The sequence below is a fragment of the Clarias gariepinus genome, chromosome 2 (assembly GCF_024256425.1).
Source record: "Clarias gariepinus isolate MV-2021 ecotype Netherlands chromosome 2, CGAR_prim_01v2, whole genome shotgun sequence".
Classification (NCBI taxonomy): Eukaryota; Metazoa; Chordata; class Actinopteri; order Siluriformes; family Clariidae; genus Clarias; species Clarias gariepinus.
Window position 1 is genome coordinate 13,125,714 of NC_071101.1, and position 19,167 is coordinate 13,144,880.

Here is a 19,167-nt window from a genome sequence, read left to right on the forward strand (position 1 = left end):
GGAGAGAGAGAGAGAAAAACATAGTGAGCATGGATAGGTTAGACGCAGCCCATTGTTGACATTATTCTTGATGGCTGTTGGCTGATGATTTTTTTTTGTTCCTCCCTACATGGATTTTTATAGGCTGCCTCTTTAAGATACAAACTTTTTTTTATTTTTTTTTTGTACATTCATGCTTTCCAGGAACTTTGACCTGCATCTTATAAAAAAAAAATTAGAATAATATCCAGGCAGGAAGAAAGGCCAGTTGTGTATGTGTGTGTGTACATCTATTAAACCTGGGGTGCTAATTGAGAAAGATTAAGAGAGACGAATAAAATTCATTATGATATATACTGTATATTATTAATAATATACATGCAATCATAGTGCTATATGAAAAGGCTATTGTTTAAAATGAGATTGTTTGATTGATCTGACATTTGTGCATGGCATAAGTTATAAAGATGTTCAAATGTGTGGCCATGCATCATGTACAGTGTAAATAAAAAGCATGAAGATCGATGATGAAACATCCTTAATATCACCTTAAACAAACGAAGCCTGCACTATAAATACAGTATTGTTTGTCAGAGCTATTCAAATAGTGTGTGTGTGTACTCCATAATCTAATTTATCCCTAACACATGCCTTTTTAATTAATCCGAACAGTAATTAACACTTAACACTTATTGAAAAAAAAAACAAATAATATGGCTATTAATTAAGATAATGAAATGAATAAGATGACTCCTTACTCGTTAGCCTTGGGACCAGTCTTCTTTGCGCTCCGACTCTGGTCGGATCCACGTCTCTCCTGCTGCACCTGGTGCTGTCGGTATCGGTTCGGTACGGGTTGAGGCAAAGGTACTTGCAGACCCCTTGCGCCTGTCTGTGCGCTCCGCTCCGCTCCGTTCCTCCGGCGCTGTATCCGGCGGCCACTCTTGGTCCACTCCACCTCTTGCGAGCGTCCTGTGCGTTTGGCAGGCGGCCAACCGAAGCGCGGGGAAGCGACACCGCCAGGGCGGCAGAAAATTTTCCCCTCCGTTTCGGGCTTCTTCCCCAGCGGCAGGCGGGCGGACATTGGCTGGAAAGTGGAGCAGCTCGTCAGGGACGATCAATGAACATCGATCCACGCTGCCCGCGCGCGCCGAGGAGGCTTTGGCAACCAAAAAAAAAAAAAGAAATAAAGCAATGTGCCGCATTAGGTTTTCTATTTTTTTTTTCTCCCTGTATTTTTTTTCTCCCCGTAATTGCAAATAACCAAAAAAGTTTTGACCAACATTATGACAGGAGTAATGTTTGTGCAATTAGGCATGTAAAAATGAACCATATAAGTAGCTACATTACTAATGCATACTCATTTAACAATTTGGTCATAATAATTTATTTTATTTTTTTAACATACTTGTCCTCTACATCTATATCTTTATATGTCTTCCGAGACCCGGACTCTACTGTTGTGTACATTGCAATTTCAACTCATCTATCTTAATTCATGGATAATAACTTTAAATGATAAATTTAATCAATGTCTTTAACCAGGAAGAAATTTGGTAAAAGAATTAAACCTAACAGTCCTCATATGAGGATAGTACAAGGATATATACAGTACATATTATATACAAAAAGATTAATAAACGTAGAAATAAAATTTAATAAAACTTATAACGTATAAATAATTTATTGCTATATACCTGCTGATATATGGTATTAATATATGTGGTAATATTAGGATAATAATCTGATAATACGATTAATATTATATTAATATAATGAACTGTACTGTATATATACACACTATATATGTCTATCCATATAGCATCCTTATATGTGGACTGTTAGTTATAATTCTTTTGCCAAACTTCCTCCTTGTTAAAGACATTGATTAAATTTCTAGTTACCAGCTATGAATTAAGAGAAATGATTCACGCTTCTGTGTGCATGGAGTTTGCATGTTCTCTCTGTGCTTGGTGGGTTTCATCCAGGTACTCCCGGTTTCCTCCCACAGTCTAAGGAGATTAGGCTAATTAGCGTTCCCCTTGGAAAGCTTGGCTTTGCCTGTAGTGTGTGAATGAGAGTGTGTAGGTGTGTGCATGTTCCCTACATTGGATTCACACCCTTTCCAGGGTGTGCCCTACCTCATGCCATAAGTCTCCTGGAATAGGTTCCAGGCCCCCGCAACTCTTGTACAGGATAAAGCGGTATAGACGATAAGTAAGTGAGTAAATGTTACATAGATATGCAAAACACCCATTGTATTATAATACAAATGTATGCACCAACATTTTGCTACGGTATTAGTACATTATCAATACTTGATTTTTCTTTACCTGTGTAAGAAGGTGCAGGTCGACCAAGTTGTATCTCTGGTGATGTTTTACGTTTTTCTTTAAATTGAAATAGAATTTAGTTCTGTTTCAGGATTGCTAGCTATTTGTGTCTTAAACATTGCATCTTTAGACTAACCAACAATCCAGCCTCTTTGAAAATCAGGGAATATTTTCATTTACATTTACTGACTCACTCACTCATCATCTATACTGCTTTATCCTGGGTCACAGGGGGGCCTGGAGCAATCAATTTAAGCATTTTGTTAAGATTAGTCATTAGAACGCAAAGAAATTCAAAAGAAAATCTGGCAAATTAAAAAATGCATTAAAAAAGGTAAATAATGGTAACAAGTCAGAGACCACCAGTAGATGATACAACATGAACACTGAAAGAAGTTACTAAATATAACAAAACTGACCAATGAGCATAATATTGTTAGACTGGCAGGGTGAAATCCAACAGTAACTCTTAAAGATACACAATATAACATGAAAAGCACAAGCATGGAACCGTCCAATCAATAGAAAGTAGTAATGTGGTCTTCCTCTCTATCCGGGTGTGAATACATTTGGAGAAACTCAATGTTTGTTTAACCACAATGGTAAACGTGATGGTGCATCCATAATGGTACATGCAGCCATCTTGTGGAGGTCATTAGGTCAGATAATGGCTTGATGTTTTGTTGTCCATTGCACAAAATAAATCCCATTGAATTCAGTGCAAATATATTGCTTTTAAATTGTATTTTAAAATACGAGGAGCATTCAATTCAAACTGTGACTTTTGATCGTACAAAATAACAGAACACAGTTTAAAAAAAAATTATTTCCATATACAATCCCTTGCTACACTAATGCACTTATCTTAGCATTTCATTTTGAATAGCATCAAGGTACAAAGTTCTCACTATGTTGGAGTCCTAACCGACTGCCTGCTTCACATCTGAAACCCTGGCCTCCCCAGGAACTCCTTTTAGTTTCCCAAACATGTGGAAATGGCTTGGAGAGAGGTCAGGATTGTACAGAGATGTTGCAATAACTTCCAGCCTTGATTCGTAGGAAATTTCATCACAAGTCCCGGTTTTGACCTGAACGTCCCTCTTAACGCCCTTGTCATTGTTGGATTTTTAGGCAAGCTCGTTAACTCTCAGCTGCCCAGTTACTGACTTGGATGAAATTACTCTCGACTGTGATACTTTCAATACCCAGGCTGCTCCTTCGTGCCTAAGAATGCATCACAGCCGTAGTGATATTCCTCACAACAGCACTCCCTCTCATGTGATATTGCTTAATTAAAAACACTATTTGGTCAATCTGATTTAAGAATTCAACTTGTATAAATAAAAATATTTAAAAATGACACTGGAAATTGACTTCAGGTCAATTACCACACATGTTCCGTACATTTACACTTCCATCCAGAGCGACTTTACAAGTCAAGCATAAATTTATCCAAGCCAGGAACTGAGCAGCTGAGAGTTAAGGGGTTCGCTTAAGGGTCCAACGATGACAGCATGTCCTGGCAAACTTAACTGCTGAGCTACGACTTCCTTTTCACAGAGAAACAGATTTCCAACATCTTTTCCTGTAAACACTTTGGTTCAACACAAGTTTCAACATCCAACATTAAAAAACAGCTCAATTAATGTAAACCATAATTTCAATATGTTTCCCTGTTCTAGGCAAAGTACACAAATCCTGTTCACACTAAACTCACTGATAATCACGGTCTAAGGCCAGCTGTTGAAGGCTGTCAATAAATGTTTGCAAAACACATATTTAACAAAAGAAATGTCATGATTTCACATAAAGGTGTTCGAAGAGCAAGCTATAATTTATAATCGTACTTGTGTCACTTTAAGCTACACATCGTAGCAATGAAAACATAGAACTACCCTGGCTTCCACATCAACGTTGCATAAAACCTTTGGCAAAGTAATACATCGTTTTTACTGTATTGCTTCAGTTTTTAAATGTTTTCAATTTTAATAAGACTTATTTTATTGCAAGTTTAGAATTTGTTTCATGAAGTTGCTTAATTAAACATATTTTATACTATGATTATAATTGAGTTTTGGGTCATGTGTTATGATTTGTCTTTTGTGATAATATATATGCTCCCCGGCCAAAAACTTTAACTAAGCGAATAGTTAAGAGCGTCCCATTGCATAATTACTGCAGTGATTAATATGGTTCAGCTGGCAGCAACAATTTATTTAACCCAACTGAAGCAGTGAGCAGCTTTTCATTTCCTAAACAACCATGTCAGAAGACATATCCTGATGTTAATTTGTTGCAAAATGGTCAAATTATTGAGCTGCATTATTGAGCCGCAAAAAGAAACCAACCAAGGAAATTGCTGAAACTACTAAAATTGGATACTAAAAAAACAACAGTACAGCTATGTTTAATAGTGAGAATAAGCATTTCCCCACACACAATGCAAAGAGAACTCAAGGGATTGGGACTAACCAGCTGTGTTAGGCTTAAAAAACACGCATCATTCAGGCTAATCTAAAAAAAGGCTGCAATTTGCTAGTAAGCATTTACCCTGTTCCGTAGTGATGGTGCATTAGGGTAAGAAAAGAGGCGGATGAAGTGACACACCCATCATGCATACTGCCTAGTGTATATGCCTGTGGGAGAAGTGTTATGATCTGGGGTTGCTTCTGTTGGTCAGGTCAAGGCTCAGCAATGTTATGTGCTCAAAAAATTAGGTCAGCTGATGACCTAAATGTACTCAAAGAACAGGTTTTTCCATCAATCTATTCTTTTTTTTTCACTGATAGCATGGGCATTAGGGAAAGAGATGATGGATGATGGATGATGCCAGGATGCATCGGGCTCAAATTGTGAAAGAGTGGTTCAAGGAGCATGAGAGACATCATTCTCACACATACAGCAAATGTCTACCAGGACCTTAAAATCATTGAGAACCTTTGGGATGTGCTGGAGAAGCATTACGCAGTGTTCCGATGCGCCATCACCCATGGGAATCTAATCTAACTTTCTATCTATACATTTGCACAAACCCAATGTTTATTCAACCACATTGTTAAAGGTGGTCATACACTCCTAATGGTATATGCAGCCATCATGTGGGGTCATTAGGTCAGATAATGGCTTGATGCTTTATTGTATGATGTGCACTGAACACAGAGTTAACACTGGTGCAATTATCTTCCAGTTCATATATATATATATATATATATATATATAAAATGATATACAGTATATATATATATATATATATATATATATATATATATATATTTCCACATTTAAAGTAAACATTTTGTATGTATATGTGGTGACCATTTCCTAGCATAGCAGCCAGCTAAATATAGTACATCATAAATAGCTAATAATATTGTTAAACTCATTCATTTAAATAATTAATTGCATTCATCTATTACCTATACTTCTTATCTGTGTAGGGTCATAGGACAAATGGAGCTTATCCAAAAGAGCTCAGGGCACAAAGTGGGGTACACCCTGGTTGGGGTGCCAACCTATGACTGGGCACACACTTACACACCCAATCATTCACTATGGGCAATTTGGAAATCTAAATCAATCTATAGTATATGCCAGTGAGGAATTCAGAGTACTAGTAGGAAACCATCAGCCATCAGCTATCCAATGTTTTTGGTGCTTTAGAGGAAGTCTGAAGTTTAGAGGAATTTAGCTCCCATGTCACAGGCACTAGGGAAGTTGAATAAACTAAGGCCTTGTTCAGACTGCAGAAAAATCCGATTTGGTCTACAAATCCGCTCTTTAGGACTGACTGTCCACATTTATTTGAAAGTGACCAAATCTGTCCAGACTGGCAGCCCAAATCCGACACATTGTCAACCTATCTGTATTGGTTGCTGTGGTAACGAAGGGTGGAGGCTCACTCGCAGCACAGTATTTCCTCATACATCACCCAGTCTCTGTACATTCCCTCTCTCTTTGCCTGCACTGATGCATCTTCCTAAAGTGCTATCAGATACATCCTCTGTCCAGGGACTACTGTACACCGTTTCTGTACTGCCGTTAAGCCAGCCATTCTTCCAAAAAATCCAAGGCTGTAGCTTTTACATTCATTGGGGTAATTGCACCAAAAGTGGAAAAAAAACTCTCCGGGAGCACCAAAACATAGCAACTTAACTTTCCACAAAATTATAGTTATTTTTCATTTCAATCTCTTTTTACCTCATTGTTTTTTTTTTTGTTTTTTTTTAATCATTTTTTACCCTGGCATTCAAGTCGCATATTACATGATCATGTGGACTTGAACTTCCAAGTGAAATAATGGACAGTTTGGGTGGAGAGTCCAGATCTTAGGAATGCGATCTAAATTTTATTTCAAACAACCTCTAGATGTGGTTCAGATTCGCAAAAAAAACTAAACAAATTATAAATCAGATTTAAAATCTGTTTATTTTTAACTGTTCAGACTACATGTAAGCGAACTGATTCTAATGTAGATATGTTAAAAATCTGATTTGGGTTGGCGTTCTAGAACAATACCTAAGCGTGTAATGAATTAAAGGTCATGTGACTTGGTTGTACTTGTAGGAACTTGGGGATAAATAAAAACAATAAAACCAAGATTCATAGCGCAAAAAAAAGAAAAACAATATGTGATTGTATACGCTTTCAAATGAGTTGTGTATTAATGACGTCTTATTATTCGATCAGTTATTAATTAATGATCACATTATCAAATGAATAATCACACCTCTAAACAGTTTTGGTAAGCAGGGAATGAAAGAAAATAATCACCAACCCCTTATATTGCAGGCAGGATATATTGCGGATTCTACAAGCAAACATCACTGAAGAACTCGAAATGAGCTTCACATCTCTCCTGAGGCCCCCCTCCACTCCTACACCTCAGCTGCTGCCTGTGTGAAGGGCTTTTTTTTTTTTTTTGGACGGGTGGGAGGCTCTGGATTAGCGTCACATGGTCTCCTCCAGCAAGCAGACACATGACCCCTGGCACGGCAGAGGATAAAGCCCACTTGAAAGACACCGAAAAGGAGATGGAGGGGTTGGGAGGGAGGGGGGATGTGGAGCAAACGTCCGGTTTCACAGACGCTGAGGAATGCTGTCAGTCTGCACAGGAATCCAGAGGACTCGCTTTCCCCTGAGGACCCAAAACTCTCTTTCTCCCCCCCCCAATTCCCCCATCTCCACATCCAAGATGAAACACACATGCATTCTCTCTCTCTTGCTGTCTGTCTCACCACCTGGAGAGCTGCACACCTCTACATCAACTGTGTATTGTAGCAAATCAATACCAAGTGCTATTATATTTATACACCACGCTAAATAATAAGTCTTGCCTTATTTAGTGTCAACACTAATGTTTTTGTCATTTTTGAAATGAATTATTTTCCGGGAGGTAGTGAACAGGACGCTTTGCTAATATTTAACTGATGACTGAATTGAATGTGAGTTATGTGTTTGGCTAGTTCCTCCACCACCATGTGCAGTGAGGTATATGTGATATATATAGCTGTCATATTAGACCATAATGTGAGGGGTTGAAGGTTGTTGAAGGGTTAACATTACAATAAGTGCACAATAAAATACATCAGGGGAAAAACAAACAGCAGTTCATTCGAAGCGCAATCACTTTTGGCGGCTAATTTCATCTAGATAAACCTGCCACCTCACAGCTCCAGGAACTCCGAGTTTTATTCCAGATTTCTCAGGTTTGTGTCAGCGTGTATCCCACCTACAGAAGCTCACGCAGGTGTATGATTAACAGGAAGCAGGAACTGCAGCAGGGCAGGGGCAGCCTGGGGGTTAACTACAGCGCTGGATTATTGATCAGAAACTCACCAGTGTAAATGTTGGGGGCCCTTGAGCAAGGCCCTCAACCTTCAACTCCTCAGATGTATAAGGAGATATCGCTCTGGATAAGATTATCCACCAAAATGCTGCAAATGTAAATATTTAATGCCAGATTTTCTCCAAAGAATGAGAAGTGTCCCATCCAGAATGTATTTCAATTCGCTGTGTCGGGCATATCTTCCACATCCAGCATAGCACAGGCTGTTAATTATTAAATAGAAATCTGCTGGAATTTAGTTACATTACTTTCTTTTTAAAAAAAAAAAATGTTAACAAAATAGTTTCCTGTAGTACTTGCAAAAACCATACCACATTTTGTCTCACATTGGTCAAAAAAAGTTGGAGACAAAACTATGGTACTGAACAGTTCATCATCAATCAAACAGATGAAGGTTTGTGGGTTTAATAACTGAAATGCAGGTGTATGCTCACCAGGAAGCAAGTATGTAGATTTCCTTCTTGTAAAGTGAGTCATCCGGATGAGTTGGTTCTACATGGTGGCGCAGTGTGTAGTGTTCCTGCCTCACAGCTTTTCTCCAGGATTCCCCAGTTTGATTGTGAGCTCAGGTTACTCTCTCTCTCTCTCTCTCTCTCTCTCTCTCTCTATGACATGTTCTCTCCCCGAGGGTGTGTAGCTTTCTTCCCAGTTCTTCAGTTTCCTCCAACCTCTCAAAAGAAATCTCGTAGGTGGTTTGGGTAAGTTAAATTCCCCCGAGGTGTAAATGGGTGTGGTGCCCCTGAAGCCCTGAACATGTTCTCACTTTACAATCAGTGTTCCTAGAATAGACTCTGGATCCACCACAACCATAAGAAGGAAAGAATGTATGAAATTAAAAAAATGAGAATGAAGGCTTAAGTCTGTGCTTGAGTTGGCAGCGTAGGTTGATTATTGGGCTTTGGTATCATGATGCTCAACTTGAAGCCAAATGGTGCAGAAGGATAAGAAGGGCTAGACTTTTGGATGATTAGAACAGGGTTCTGTCTGACATGGGTCCTTCGGTTAAAGCCTTGAAGGTTGGATGGAGAAACTGTCCAAGAGAACTATTTTTCATGTAAAAGCTGTTCATATTCATGAAGACTATGCAGAAGGGAAGTCTTTTCGAATGCAAGAAAAAACAAGGTCTTTCAAGTCAAACCAGGACTTGTGATGAGACTTCTCATGAATGAAGGCATAAACTGATTAACATTTACAAAAGACATCAAAAAGAGTATGGTAATGAGACTCTTAGCTGCAGTAAAACATTTGAATGGTCCAAACGTTTTAAATAAGCCCATATATCCGTAAATGATGATACAAGTCGAGGTGGCTTGGAGCTCACTACAGTCGTTCCCGTAAACAATTAGTGAGTAGAACGCCTCATCCTTGGAACCAACATGCGGAGGAAATGTATCTGTCTGTAGGAACTGTACAAACAATCAATCAGCAACACCACTTGCACATTACAGAACCTGACCTACAGTAGCTTCAAGCTATTTCCACATGTTTTGGCCATTAAAAGAGTTCCTGGGAGGCCAGTGTTTCAAACGTGGAGCAGGCAGTCTGATGATGGCTCCAGTGTACGGAGAAAACATTTTATCTTGATGGTATCCAAGCACCAGTGACACACTAGGATAAGTGCATTAGTGTTGCATTATATAGAGAAATAAACTTGACTTTTATATGAGCACACCTCGTTATTTAAAAGTTTTCCGAATTTTATTTCAAACCCCACCATTGTGAGTATCACAGTAACAGTAGCCTCTTTTAAAGTCGTCCAGAATTTATTTACAGCGAAGATGTTCCATGCTGTGCAGAAAGCAGCCTTGTCACCTGATTAAAGGGGTTCATTGTTGATCATGAAGCACATGGATCTTGTTGCATAACCATGTCTTCTGGTTTGAATGTGGCCTGGTGACTACTATTGCTGCACCTCATCACAACACACATACTAATGCAAGCGGTCAAAAAATGTGCAGCGATATTGCTGACATGCCTGTCAGTCCTGTAAAAAAGAGTCGTGTCAGCAATCCTCCTTCTGTGGTGATGCTTCATTCCTGAAATGATGGCAGCAGGAACAATAAGATCAGATTGTGCAAGGTTGAAGTTTAAGGTTTACAGATATTGTGTATATTGGAGAGAGAAAAAAGTATTTAGCATTTTCACTGCGGGTTGGACGGGTCACACACTGTGGAAAGCCGTATGCCTGACTCAGGGCTTGAGATGACTTGGTACATTGTGGCTCTAGTCACAGTGGCTAGTTGTTTTCCAAATTTAGTATCCTGTCTGCAATTTTCACCCAACAAATTACAGCAAAACTCAATGTCACTGGGGTTAATCCATGACTGGGGTGCCATTTCTTGCCCAATTAAATTGCACTCAAAAGAACCTGTGTGGATGTTTTAGATAAGTAAAAAAAAAAAAAAAAAAAAAAAAAAAAACAGTTCCTAGAAAACATTGTTTTTGCTAGTCTGAGTCTACAGTACTGACACCTTAACTTATGAAATATAGTCATTAAAATAATCCAAAAATTATTATTTCTGCATTGATGGATGAATATGAAAGCAATGTACAGTATGCATAGTAATTTATAATACACATGTAATGTATGATGGAGTACATACACAATGTACTCAACCTTACTATGTCAGTATCTTTACTTCACCCCAGTAAAAATATTTCACATGTCACATGATGATTAAAGTTTCATGATCTGAATTTCCTTACAATCATGCAATGATATTGAGCAATGAGTTTATGTTCAACGTACAGCCCAGGTGCCAAAAGTGTTAGCTTGAAAATAAATTATTAATAGGTTCTGAGTAAATCTTGGGCTTCATAATTCTTTTCCTAGGGGTCACCACAGGATTTATACTGGATCCCCTTCTTGTCACAACTCCCTCATTTTCTAACTGGGCTTGGGAAGCTGCATGCATTGGCTGGGTTGTATGGGACATAAGGTTAAGGGTCTCACCCAGGGGCCCAACAGTGGCGGAACCAGTGGTAACGGGCCTCGAACTACCAATCCTCTATTAATCAACTTAAAGTCTATACTACCTGAGCCACCACTGCCCCAGTTTTGAATAAATCATTAAAATGCCATGACATTGTTCAGCATAAACACTAGCTAATGGCGTTTAGAGTATTTGCTAATTTCATAAAAGCTTGTGAGATGTTTACATAAACATAAAACATAAAAATGTACACTGCCTGGCCAAAAAAGTCACCACCTGGATTTAACTAAGCGAATAGTTAAGAGGCTTCCACTGGATAATTACTGCAGTGATTAATATGGTTCAGCTGGCAACAAGCTACTTAATCCTAATTGATGCTCAGAGTAGCTTCTCATTTCTCAAACAACCATGTCAGGAGACATATCCTGTGGTCATGGCAAAGATGTTACTCTGTTTCAAAAGGGTCAAATTATTGCCCTGCATCCGTTCAATTAAATTCAGTTTTATTTATATAGTGCTTTCAACAATGATCACTGTGGCAAAGCAGCTTTACAAAAAAATAAAAAAAAGTATGGAATTGAGATTGAAAAATGTGAGGAAATATGTATAAATCATAATTATCAGTTTTCCCCTGTTGCACAAGCTGAACATTTCCACATGCACAATGCAAAGAGAACTCATGGGACTGGGAATAAACAGCTGTGTAGACTTGGGGATTTTGGCAAGAAATTAATGTGTATCTGGAAAAATGTTGTGATATTGCATAACCTTATAAAAGCAATGCCATGGCCATAATCAAATCAAAAGGTGGTCCGATTAAATATTAGATTATGTGACAGGAAGTATATTTATAGAAAGTTACAAAGGGTAAAAGGACATATAGTTATATAGTGAAATTGTGTTAATCAAAGGTATAAATAGTCACAATAGGGCTGTGTTACTTTGTTGTAGTAGTTAAAACGAGGCTTATACTTCAACATTTTGATCATACACCTACCATCTTGGAAAAATGTTAGCTTGTTAGTGAAGTAAATTTTCCTGCCTAGGCTTAAACTATTTAACTGTGTCTTTCCAGATTAAACGCATGGCTACATTTATGCTAACTAAGCAATTGACAATGATGTTGTTGGTCAACATTGTCAGTTGCTAAGCTAGCATAAATTTACACCAGATGCCCTACTAACAAAACCCTCCCGTTTTATCCAGGCTTGGGCCAGACACTGCATTCAGTGACTAGGGTTTGGGCATTGGGAGGGGAATTGAACCCGGGCCTCCCGCATGACAGGTGAGAAACCTACCACTGAAACACCAATGCCCTTAAAAAAATTGACCATGATAATATCTAGAAAGCCGTATAGAAACCACAATGTCAATATCTAATGGTATTCTATTCTAATTCTACTCGATATAAGCAGAAGCACAGACATAACCTAAGTTGAGTGTAACGTGTGAGGCCATGTTATCTATATAAATAAAAGAACATTGGAGGACCCGAGACTGTCCGTATGTCTGTCCCACCAGATTTTGTCACACCATCACGCAAAACTGTCTGGAATGAATTTAATAAAACTTTGCCAGTCCTTTGATATCTACCTAAAGTTAAACCCGCGCCATAAATGAGATCAAATGTTAAATTGAAGAGAAGTTATGAGCAGTTTTGTTGCAGATTATCAACCTCAAGTTTTGACATTCTCTCACTACTCATCACCAGCACCTTGCACATTTACACACATTTACACATTCACACATGGCCTACAAGTTGCCCACGTCTGCTTGTGACTGGACATTGCTCATTTTTCACACAAATGAGGTCTAACTGCATTCAGTTGTAACTTAACCTATACACTTAACATCTGGTACAGCTCCATCTCAATTCTATTTCAATTCTATTTTATTACTTGTACATATTGTACAGCTGAGGTTTTCAATATTTGTATAATTTTCTCTTATTTCATATTTTATTTCTTTATTTTAATATATTTTTTTATTTAAGGTCACGAGCGGTTATATAAGCATTTTACTACTATGTATGGCTGTGTATGTAACAAATAAAATTTTAAACTGTGGGCGCATCTTAAATCAACCACTGAACAGAATTTAATGAAACTTTTGCACCACTTATATATTTGCCTGAAGTTTAACCTACACCATAAGCGTAATCAAAATTTTGAGTAAAAGTGTACAGTTATGTGCCGAATTTAATAATCTACTTTAACATAAGCTACTAATAAGCTATTTGCTCAATGTAAATCAACTAATAGATATTAATAGATATTAATTAGAAAAGCTAAATTGAAATTTTTTTACTGGGATTAGTTCATATTTTCACAAAACAGCAGCGCTGAAGGGGTATGAATACATTCTGTTTGTTAGACAAAGAGTTCTGCCATACAGAAAGACAGACATGTACGTGGGCTTTAACCTGAAATAATAATATCACTGATTACATTAAAGCAGTTTATTTTAGCATTAACCATTTAACTATTTCTACAAACTTCTTACCCGTCAACAACAGGTACTAATACTAAAGCAATATTAACATCTTAACAAATCAAATTTTGATTAAAATCCAATCATCCCATTTGCTACCACAGCATCATTAGATTAGCCTTTGCTAAGCTACGTTTCTCTACACATTAAGATCCAAGTGTTCTTCCTGATACCGTGTTGAGTATTTGTTTAATAAGGTACATTTTATTTCGACAGACCCGCTAAGAACAAGTCACTGTTGTGTTAGCTGGCTCACTTGAATTTCTGCCTACACACACACACACACACCACCTCTGACATCTCTTTGTCCAGTTAGTGCGATCACGCAAAGCCGGGGCTCGTGGGCCTGCCCAGAGGATTTTTTTGTCGGATAAGCTGTTTCCGGTCTGCTGGATTACAATGTCGTCTGACACACAATGATGCAATTCTTTCCACTAATATTCAAACAAGGTGAATCTGCAAGTCAACTTGGTGTTTGTATTTTGTACTAATTTATATTTAATCATGAAGAACGTGACTGGAATTAAAAGCTAACTTGAAGCTAATATGAGAGGACAAGCATAACGGTAACAAAATAATAACGTGTATTATTTTAACAATCTAATCAGTTGTAGAGATTCGAGATGATTTTCAAAACAAGTACCAAAAAATAAGTGTGTGTGTGTGTGTGTGTGTGTGTGAGAGAGAGAGAGAGAGAGAGAGAGAGAGAGAGAGAGAGAGAGAGAGAGAGAAAGATAAACAAGTTTTGATATAAAGCTGTGGCTCCATCTGGTGGATGATAAATGAACTGCAGCATATTGTATGCTGATGCAAATCATCTTTAATTATTAGCAAATTTCTTTTGCCCACCAGTGTGGATGTAATTGCACTCTCTATGTTATCCTGAAATAGCTTACAGAAATCCAGTAATGGGCAAAAACTAAGATTCAATTATTAGTCACATGTTCTTTTTAGCACAGTGATTTTATATATATATATATATATACACATGCTTTTTTGCATATTATAAAAGTTAGGACCCTAGGATCAGAGCACAGGATCAACCAGGATGCAGCGCCCCTGGAGCATGTGATACTAGGGCTCGAACCCTCAACCTTCCAGTCAGTAACCCAGAGCCTGTTTAACTGTTTAAGCCATTACTGCCAAAGTATGCAAATCCTGGACTGTACTTGAGTAAAAGTAGAGATATACGAAATAAAATATTACTCAATTAAATGTAGAAGTCATGCCTTTACATTGGTACTTGAGTAAACATATAAAAAGTAAACAGGGCTGCAACTACTAATTACTGCAATTAATTTCTTGTGGGAAGGGAACCATCATTCATTCCTTAAGGCGGGGGAACATAAATGTCTTTTGGTGGTTGCCCCTTAGCTCTGTCACTTGGTGGTGGTGAAGTTATATTTTAAACTGTCACTGTGGATTCTGAATTTCTTTCAGCTTGATTTCTTTAAAATGAGTAATTGAATGTTTTTTGCTTTACATGGAATTATCAGGGTGACCAGCAGATGAAATTATTACACTTTTAAATTTATTGTAACAGGGTCAAAGTCACAGCAAGGTTAATATGTGAAATGATGATTTAATAGCTTTCTTCTTGTTTTAATTTTTTTTATGTATTTGAGGCATGCATGCTAGTAGGACAGTCTCACGTCAGGTCTGTGTGCATGGAGTTCTCCCCGTGCTTGGTGGGTTTCCTCCGGGTAATCCGCTTATCTCCCACTGTCCAAAGAAATGCAGATTTCGCTAATTGACATTCCCAAATTGTCCATGGTGTGTGTGTGTCCCTTGCCATGAATTGGCACACATCACCTCATGCCCAAAGTCTTAGGCTCCAGGCCACCATTTTGGAAAATATAATAAATCAATAAATAATATATATATACACTAGTTTGGGGTCACTTGCAAGTTTCTTTGTTTTTGTTTAGTGATTTATTTTCTACATTCTTCAATAATACTGGGGATTTCAAAACTATAAAATAACACATATGGAATGAGGTAATTATGTAACAACAACAAAAACAACAGTTAGTTGTTATTTTAAGACAGAGAAATCAGCCTTTCTGTAATAGTTTTGTCAAGTGCATTTGCAAAATCCGTCAAGCACTATAATGAAACTGGCTCTCATGAAGGCCATCCCAGGAGGGCGAGACCAAAACCTACCTTTGCCGCAGACAAAAAGTTTAATAAGAGTTGTTGTTGGTCTTTCGGCTGCTCCTGACAAGGGGTCACCACAGCAGAATACCCAGTCCGCACTACAACTTGGCACAGGTTTTTACACCGGATGCCCTTCCTGACGCAACCCTCCCATTTTATCCGGGCTTGGGACCGGCACTGCATCCAGTGGCTGGGGTTTGGGCACTGGCTGGGAATCTAACCAGGGCCTTCCGCTTGGCATGCGAAACACCTACCACTGAGCCACCAGTTCCCAAGTTCATTTAGAGTTATCAGCCTGAAAAATGACCAATTAACAGCACCTCAGATTAGAGGCGTTATGAAGTCTTTACAGAGCATAAGTAGCAGACACATCTCACCTTTAACTGTTCAAAGAGATTAATGCGATTAAAGAGAATATTTTTTGGACGCCTTCAGCATTCCTTTACAATGTAAAAAAAAATTAAAATCAGGAACGATCATGGAGTTGGAAAGTGTATGGTAGTACAGTGGAACCTTGGATTACGAGCATAATTCCTTCAGGAAGTGGGCTCGTATTCCGAAACATTGTAAACCAAAGCCAATTTAAAAAGAAAAACACACGCGGATGTTGACTATACCAGTAAAAAAACGAGCACTAAGACACAGCAGGGGAGACGATTACCCGCAGTGCAAGAGGGAGAACAACCATTGGCCTTAGTTGTGATCACGTGACGCTCAGCGTCAAATCAAGAAGCGCATGCGTGATACATGATACTCCGTGCTCGTAAACCGAGACAATGCTCGTTTTTAAGTCAAAATTTATTTTAAAAATCTTTGCTCGTCTTGCGGAACACTTGCAAACCGCGTAACTCATAATCCGAGGTGTTACTGTATATATATATATATATATATATGTATATGTGTATATATATATATATATATAAATTTAAATCACACAAATGCATTGGACACCCTGCACGTTCTATTCTTAATCACAACATGAAGAAAAATGTGCTTAATGGATTATTAGTTTACAGAAAGTAAGAAAAACAAATATTAGTCTGTTAAAAAAAATAGAATAGTCATCATTCATCTTTAAAAAGTAATGAGTTTACTGTTTGTATAACCATGGTTTCTGAGAACTGCTTCACATCTGACAATCTTACTACACGCCACAATTCCTCTGCATTTCCTAGCTTTGCCTCAGAAACAGCATTTTTAATGTCAGCCCACAAGTTTTCTATTTGATTAAGGTTTGAGGATTGGGCTGGCCACTCCATAACATAATCTTGTTGGTCTGGAACCAAGATGCTGCTTGCTTACTGGTGTGTTTGGGGTCGCTGTCTTGTTAAAACACCCATTTCAAGGGCATTTCCTCTTCGGCATAAGGCAACATGATTTCCTTAAAGGGGTCATACAGCACTACATGCACTATTTTAAGCTGTTTGGACTGAACCGTGTGTTAGGAGAGTGCGTACACAACCACTCTACGATGATAAAGAGCCGCCCAGTGGTTTTCTTTTCGTTTATTACAGTAACATGCCCCTTCTGAAATCAGGCCAATCGCAAAAGCCTTGCCTTGTGACGCCACACCACAAGAGGGCGTTCCTACACAAGTTGATTGACACTGGTGTTTTAGCAAAGACCCGCCCCGAGTGAGAAGACGCTGTCGGCCATTGTTTTTTCACCGCTGGAGCAAAATGACGCCTAAGCGAGTGTTGTGTACAGTTGTCGGGTGTAATAGCGAACACAGCAGTCGTCATTCACTACCTAGGGTTAGTGACCTAGGGTACCTACCTAGGGTTAGGTATCTGAGCCACTGAGGACGCAGTGGCTGAATTTAGTTTTTAAAGCTAACGTCCCCGCTGATTTACCTAAATGCGTTCATGTTTGCGATAATCATTTTTCATCAGACTGCTTTATAAACGCGGGTCAATATAAAGCATGTTTTACTAGGAAGCTGCTCCTAAAAATGGATCTGTACTAGCGCTTCGTGTTCCTGCTTCATCTTCACCAGGCTCGGTGAGTGTGATTTATTTTACTATGAGTCTTTGCAGATCGCCTTTTCTAATAATCACGATGAATGCTGAGTGTAAGTTAACTTATACTCTCATAGAACATGGTTATGGCTTCTTCTCTGTGTACATCCGTCTCTATATAATCCCTAATCGCCGTTTATAATAAACAATGCATTAAGGTGATTGTCTAGTTGCAAACTGTGTACGTAGTTGGAAAACTATATTATGCTTACCTTTGTTACGTTAGATGGTTTATAACGATGTCTGTCGAAGATTAAGAAGTCATGTAAACACATCAGTAAACACATCGCGTCCGTATCTCTCTCGGTAAGTTTCTCCGCTTTTGTTGTTGTTGTTGCTCGCGGCAGCGTAACAGCCCATTAATTCATGCACATGCAGTGATGAGAAAGACAAATCGAGTCGATGCATGTCCATTCTTTTAATTTCTGCGTTGTCAAGCGATATTACAAACTTCCGCGTAGGTTCCGTACTTAAATCAAACCAAAAACGACTGAAGAAAACAGGCTCGGGCTCTATAATCCATAGTTTTCCAGTTTGGACTGCATTACCCACAAAGTACTGCGTTGTGGCAATGCTTTGTGGGTAATGCAGTCCAAAGCATTACCCGCACTGGACTACACTTCCGTCGCTATACCCTACATGTCACGCCCCACAGAACGGGGGGGGGCGGGCTCAGCAGAGGTCATGAGCATTTAAATTAGCATGTACTGAAACAGGTTGCTGAGAACAGAGCTAGTTTTTACCAGGTAAAAGTAGTGTTTTTTTTACACAATCCTTTTGAATTTTTAATTAACGTATAATACAAACTTTCATTAGGACCCTAAAGATCATATTAAAATTTAATAAAAAATATAATGTGTAGGACCTTTAAGTATTCTGATGTACTCAGATTGATCCATGATCCCTGAAATGTAATAAATAGGCCCAACACCATAGTATGAGAAGCATCCCCATGTCATGATGATTGTTCCTTCATGCTTCACTGTCTTCACAGTGTACTGTAGCTTGAATTCAGAGTTTGGGGGCCTGACAAACTGTCTGCGGCCTCTAGACCCAAAAAGGACAATCCTGCTTTCATCAGTCCACAAAATATTGCACCGTTTCTCTTTAGGCCAGTCAATGTGTTCTTTAGTGAACTGTAACCTCTTCAGCACATCTTTTTTTTAACAAAGAGACTTCTTGCTGATAGCTTGGCTTGGGTTTTTGTACCACTTTTTAATCATGGTAGTGTTCTTAGGCAAAATTGTGAGTGATCCCACTTTACCACACCTTGGCTGAGAAGCAACCCCACACATGAAGGTTCTCGGGATGCTTGGCATCAGAACCTTGTTAAAAGCTTAGATGGGTGTGTGAGTGCTTGTGCCCCTTGATGGTTTGGCTGTATTCCACCTGAGACAGATCCAAGGCCCCCA